The sequence below is a fragment of the Loxodonta africana genome, chromosome 11, assembly GCF_030014295.1.
Source record: "Loxodonta africana isolate mLoxAfr1 chromosome 11, mLoxAfr1.hap2, whole genome shotgun sequence".
NCBI lineage: Eukaryota > Metazoa > Chordata > Mammalia > Proboscidea > Elephantidae > Loxodonta > Loxodonta africana.
The window spans coordinates 21,927,358-21,934,370 of NC_087352.1; the positions used below are offsets into that span (position 1 = coordinate 21,927,358).

General features: G+C 46.5%; 1 protein-coding gene across 1 annotated transcript in view; it reads right to left on the reverse strand.

Annotated features, from left to right (window-relative positions):
• Positions 1–2,332, reverse strand: part of LOC100656762 (zinc finger protein 665-like) — a 76,029-nt gene extending 73,697 nt beyond the window's left edge. Inside the window, exon 1 of the mRNA XM_064293175.1 lies at positions 766–2,332. The gene's annotated coding sequence lies outside the window, so the exon portion shown is untranslated. The remainder of the gene's footprint in view (positions 1–765) is intronic.
• Between the last annotated feature and the right edge of the window lie 4,681 nt (positions 2,333–7,013).

Here is a 7,013-nt window from a genome sequence, read left to right on the forward strand (position 1 = left end):
AACCACGTGGCATAGTGGTTAAGAGTTCAGTTGCTAACCAAATGTCCAAAGGCCAAATTCACCAGGCACTCTTTGGAAACCCTATGGAGCAGTTCTACTCTGTCCACATTGTGAAGAATATAATCAGTGTCATCGGACAGCTTGTGTAGAAATTGTTGAATGGGCACCTAAACTGCTGTGAAAACCTTCACCAAAAACACAGTAAAATATTATTAAAACAATGAAAAAGAACATTGGCAGCTTGAATTCACTCAGTGGCTCCAAGCAAGAAAGACTGGCAATCTGCTTCTGTAAAAATTACAGCCAAGAAAACAGGGCAGTACTATGCTGTCACAAGGGGTCACTATGAGTCAGGGTTGACTCCATAGAACTCGACAACAACAAACAATTATTTACAGAAAAGTTGAAATTCAGTAAACTAAGATTAATTATAATAACGCTGAAAAAGAACAATGAACTGCGAAGATAAAATTCCTTTAAATAAAAAACAAAAACTTTTAATGCTTCTTTGGAAAGGCACTCTGTATGGACAGAAAGGCTCTCCAGAAAGGCAGAGGGTGAAGCCAAATTGACTGAGACAAATCACTGTCCTCTGACTGAATGGCAGTTGTAACGGGGGTTATCTTTTGACGCAAATGATGATAAAGTGAATAAGTCTTCAAGAGTTTTTGTCCTTTTCAATCTCGTCTGTATGATTCAAACAAATTTTACATTATAAAGCTGCAAATACATTATAGCTTAATCATCAGTATCCCATCAACTCACCACTCATCTGGATCTCTTTCTTCATGACTATTTCCCACTCTCGCTCTGAATGCCATTTGTCTTTCTGGCTTTCCTTTTCTCTTGCCTTTTTTTTTTAAACATTGTATTTCCTCCTCAGTTTCTGCTCATTTTGTTCTCCATTATCTCCTCTCCAGGGCCCTGGCGGTGCAGCAGTTAAGATTTGGCTGTTAACCAAAAGGCTGGCAGTTCCAATCCACCAGCTTCTCCTTGGAATCCCTATGGGGTAGTTCTACTGTGTCCTGTGGGGTTGCTATGAACCAGAATCAACTTGACAGCAACAAATTTGGTTTGGTTTTTATCTCCTCTCCTGCTGTTTCTCCCCTTCTCTCTAGTCCCCCTCCTATACCTGTTCAGCCCCACTCTGTTTCACCTGGTTGCTCTTTCTCCCCAGCCTCTCTGATTGTCCCTCATTTTCATGTTTCTCTTTCTCCCTGCATCTCTGTCCCTCTCTGCTCTCCCTGTTAAGCTCCCTCTGTCCCTACTCCCTGGATCCCATGCTTGCCGAGTTCCCTCCCTGCTGTTTCTCCTTCTGATCTCTGTGTCACGCCTTGCACCTCTGTCTGTCTCTCCACCAAAGTCATTCTGTCTCCCGTGACTCCAACTCTTCTATCCTCTGCCCCCTTATATCCCCATCTGTTGAAATACCTCCCCCTCTGTCTTCCTACACCTAGTACTGTGGGCCCCTCTACCCTTTGTTCCCTTCACTTAGATGATTATACTTTTTTCTAGTTATATCTATTTTCTCTTCTTCCCTGCTTTGTTTTTTCAGTTTATTCTCTTTCACTCCTAGGGTTTCCTGCAAGTCCTTCCCCAACCCTCCATTCTGCCATCTGTTTATGTGACTCCAACGTGTTTGTTTTCTAAATTCCAACAGTTACATTTCTCTTGCAGTTACTCCATGTCTTTCTCCCGATCGTCTCATCAACAGGTGCTCAGGGATGTAATGAGCTGACAGCTGCCCGGCAAGTGCACGCTTTCCAAGGGGTGGAATCGGGGACAGAAGAACACGGGGTGTTATAGGATAAACCCGGGTCCCCTCTCCTGACACGGGGCTCAGGAAGAAAGAATGACTGAGAAGGGGAGGCCGGCGGGGGGGCGGGATCCGGCCCGAGGAAGACACGCGGACGGGGTCTCAGAGTCCCAGGACCACTAGAGGGCTGGCGGCCCTCGTTGCCCTCCAGGGGCGACACTGAGAGGGGAGGGGCGGAATGTCGCCAGAGACTCTGCCGGTGAGGACCTGACCCAGCCCAGGCAGGCGGTGGTCAGGAAAGGGTTTTAAGCAGGAAAACCACGCGGCAGGCGGCGTCTGCACGGCCCGAGGGCAGAAAGGCCGGGGCGGGGATCCGCCTCAGCGCGATTTTACACCGAAAAGGACGCTGATGCCCGGCCGGCGGCGGAGCCCGAGGGCCGGAACGTTTCACCGCCACACTGAGATCTCCGGGGGTGGGAAGGGCAGGCGCGGGGGCTTTAACATCCAGAGCGATCCCAGGGCCTGTCCGTGGAAGACGCTGACCGCGTACAGCTGGTTTAAATCAGAAAGACTTGAATTCACTAACCTGTGTCTTCCCGAGAGACCCGCTTCCTCGTCTGCAGTAAACTGCGCAGGCGCAGACCGGAAAAGCCAGCGAGAGGGGCGGGACCAAGGCGGGGCGAGGAGACGGGCCAATCCTCTGCGGAGGTCGCGCTAGGTGGGCGCAGCCGGGGCTTCTCTCCGCCTCGCTTCCGGTAGATCTTCGTTTCCGGGTTTTAAACCTTTGCACGTCTTTAGTTTGGGGAGTACGGGGATGCGCTCTATTTTACCTTCATGCTTCAGACAGCTTAAGGTAAAAGCCAAGAGTTGTGGAGACCACTTACAGTGGAAACTGCGTTCTTTTCCTCCTAAAAACTTGAAATCGGTTTAAGTGGAAACTGTTTTACAACTTGGTGGAGACGCGCTTCCTAGGATAGAGGCTAGAGCGACTTAGAGGTATGGGCCGGAGGCTTAGAGGGAGGTTATTGTGCAGAAGTGGTTGGACCCCGGAACCGCCCCTGATTTTAGAATTTAGGCCGTTTAATTAAGAAAGCACTGGGGTTGTCAATGTACAAGATCCAGACTAAAATATGAAATGGAAAATTGCCTTGTGAATGTGCAGTTTCATCCTGAGGCCCCATCAGAGCATCATTTCCATTTCTATCCCTCATGCACCTAGTAGGCAGAGACTCACCCTGTGCCCAGTTACGGATACTTTCTCAAGGCCAGATCTGGGGTGTGAGGCCTCAAAGACAAAGGCATTGGGTCACCACCCAGAACCCAGTGCCCTGGAGTTGATTCCGACTCATAGCGACCCTATAGGACAGGGTAGAACTGCCCCATAGAGTTTACAAGGAGCGCTTGGTGGATTCCTACTGCGGATCCTTTGGTTAGCAGCCGTAGCACTTAACCACTAGCCACCAGGGTTTCCGGGTCACCACCTTTGCTTATAAAATATCAATAACGCCTACGGAAAAAAAAACAAAACAACGGAAAATAAATACTGGTGAGAATGCAAGGAAATTGTAACTCTTGCATCTTGCTGGTGTAAATGCAAAATGGTACAGAGTAGTGGAAAACAGTATGGCCATTCTCAAAAATCTTAAAATAGAACAACCATATGACCCAGAAATTCCACTGCTTGGAGGTAAGATAGTGGCTGGTGAATGGGGCCTGGGCAGAGCCAGGTGGCAGGAACCGAAACAAAAAAGCATTGCCAATCCAGTCCAACTTAGCCCTCCCAACCCCCCACCCCAGTGTATCGCAGAGAATGGCTTTATAACGTCTTTATGGCTGTGACCTTTGGGGAGCAAATCGCCAGGCCTCTCTTTCTGGGCACTTTGGTACGTGGTAACCCTTGAATGTCTTTGATGTCCTGTGGCGAAGACTTGCTCTCTGCCTATATTTAAGTTACTGTTTCAGACAGTTTAGGATAAAAGCTTAGAGTTGTGTGGAACCACTTACATTACAAGCTACGATGTTTTCCCATTGACAAGTTGCAAATGGCTTATGTCGAAACGTATTTTTTATAAGCAGCTCCAGGGAGTGAGGCAGAAGGTACTCAGGGCCCAGAGACTGAGTGGGAGGAGGTCTGATGCGCAGTGGTGGTTGGATCCAGGAAAGTCTCCTGCAGTGACAATTTAATTAATTTGATTTAAGAGGAACTTGAGTTGTCTGTGTTGGTGTTGTTAGGTGCCGTTGAGTCAGTTCCGACTCATAGCGACACTGTGTACAACAGAATAAAACACCGCCCGGTCTCACACCACCCCCACAATCTTTGCTATGTTTTAGCCCATTGTTGCAGACACTGTATCAATCTATCTAACTGAGGGTCTTCCTCTTTTTCCCTGACCCTCTGCCTTAGAAAACATGATGTCCTTCTCCAGGGACTGGTCCCTACTGATAACATGTCCAGAGTATGTGAGATAAAGTCTCACTGGTCCAGTTGTAAGAATTTTTATTTCTTTTATGTTGAGGTATAATCTATACTAAAGGCTGTATTCTTGGTTTTCATTATTAAGTGCTTCAAGTTCTCTTCGTTTTCAGCAAGCAAGGTTGTGTCATCTGCATATCACAGGTATGTAATGAGTCTTCCTCCAATCCTGATGCCACGTTCTTCCTATAGTCCAGCTTCTCAGATTATTTGCTCAGCATACAGATTGAATAAGTATGGTGAAAGGGTACAACCCTGACCCACACCATTTCTGATTTTAAACCACTCAGTATCCCCTTGTTCTTTCTGAACTCCTGCCTCTTGGTCTATGTGCAGGTTTCTCATGAGCACAATTAAGTGTTCTGAAATTCCCATTCTTTGCAATGTTATCCATAATTTGTTATGATCCATACAATTGCTTATATGACATTATGAAATTGATAAAGTAAATAAAATGAGAGATTCTCAGAGTGTAAGGTGGTAGTACTGATTTCGTAGACAGGGGAGGGAAATTGGACTATCTCAATAGTTAGATTGTGGTAGTGCTTACATGACTATACATATTTGTAAAAACTCATAGACTTGTACACCTAAAAAGTGCAAATTTTGTTTTAGGTAAATCATCCATTCAGTACTAGTACCAGGTGCCCTTGAGTCGATTCCAGCTCGGTGACTCCATGTGTGTCAGAGTAGAGCTGTGCTCCATGACTGATTTTCCAGAAGTAGATCACCAGATCTTTCTTCTGAGGCACCTCTAGGTGGACATGAACCTCCAGCCTCTTGGTTAGCAGCTGAGCACATTAACCATTTGCACCACCCAGGGACATACCTCAATAAAACATACTGAAATAAAACCTGTTACATGATTACAGATACACCCAATGGAATTTGATAATATAGAAATAGGATGGTTACCTGCAAAAATGGCACGGGGGTGGCTTCTGACCTTCTCTGACTTCACAAGGGGAAAGGAGAATCAAGATCAGCAGCCCAAGGCTGATTCCTACGAGGTGGAGGTCAGATCCGCCTCCTCCTTCCAACATGTTTACCAGTTCTGACACCAGCCATCCTGCCTATGGAACTATCGACTTCTCTGCTGGGTTTGACAATTTGTTGCAACGGCCACACAGAACTCATAGACAGTACTTATGATTATGGAATTTATTAGGGAAGTAACAGTTACAGTTCAGGTTCAGGGATGCTCAGGATACAGTTCTTCCATCAGGACAGCCTCTTCTTAGCTGTCCGCAAGGGCACGCCTCTCTCTGGTCCTTGGCCTCTGTCCTGCTTGTGCAAGTGTTACAAAGCTTATTTTGCTCGGCCAATAAGTGCACTGAGCCACCCCCCCTCCACCAGTAGACTTTGACCCCAAGGCACTCAGCTGTAGCCCAATGGGTTGGCAAATCTAGCTACACCAAATACCAGGAGGCACCCTACTCCACCAGCAAGTCTCCTGCCCAAAGGCACTCAGTTTTTCAATCTGTGGGGCAGGAAGCCTACCGTGCTGACTCCTGCCAGTCTCTCCTGCCACCACTTTGCTGCCACCACTTCTTGCTGCCTTCAGTGTTACAGCTCTCTATCTCTCAGTCTTTTGGTTTCAGGAGCTTCTCAGTGCAGGGATCCTGGGTCCAAAGGACACATGGTAGTCTTGTCTCTTCTTCCTTGGTGGTAGTGAGATTCTCTCCTCCCGCTCTGTGATGGCTCATTTTAAGCCTAGCGGGATGGCAGAACTCTCAATCCTCTTGGTGGGCTGTAATTATTTGCACACTCCCACCCGACCACTTGAATGGGAGTTACAAGACAATGGCGAGAAAGGCCACGCAAAAGTAATCCATTGCACCACAGGCGTCAGTGCCTGGCTTCAAAGTTTTCAAAGCACAGGCTGACTCTTGTTAGGGGCTAACGCAGCTGGTCACTTTAAGTTGAAGCCAATGCTCGTTTACCATTCCAAACATCCTAGGACCCTTAAGAAGTACACTAAATATATTCTGCCTGTGCTCTATAAATGGAAGAACAAAGCCTGGATGGCAGCACATCTATTTACAACATGGTTAACTGAATATTTTAAGCGCACTGTTGAGAACTACTTCTCAGAAAAAAGATTTGTTTTAAAATATTACTGCTTATGGACAATGCACCTGTTCTACCAAGAACTCTGATGCATATGTACAAGAAGGTTAATGTTTTCATGCCTTCTAACCCAACGTCCATTCTGCAGTCCATGGATCAAGAAGAAATTGTGACATTCAAGTCTTACTATTTAAGAAATACATTTCATAAGGCTATAGCTGCTATAGACTTGATTCCTCTGATGGATCTGCACAAAGTAAACTGAAAACCTTCTGGAAAGCATTCACCATTGTAGATGCCATTATGATTCATGGGAGGAGGTAAAAATATCAACATTAACAGGATTTTGGAAGATGTTGAATCCAGCCTCATGGACGACTTTGAGGGGTTCAAGACTTCAGTGAAGAAAGTACCTGCAGATGTGGTAGAAATAGTGTCTTGGTCATCTAGTGCTGCTATAAACAGAAATACCACAAGTGGATGGCTTTAAAAAAGAGAAATTTATTCTCTCACAGTCAAGTAGGCTAGAAGTCCACATTCCGGGCGCTGGTTCCAGGGGAAGGCTTTCTCTCTTTGTCAGCACTGGACGAATGTCCTTGTCATCGGTCTTCCCTTGGTCTGGTTGCATCTCAGCGCAGGAACCTCAAGTCTGAAGGGTGCGCTCTTCTCCCGGCACAGCTTTCTTGGTGGTATAAGGTCCCCCTGTCTCTCTGC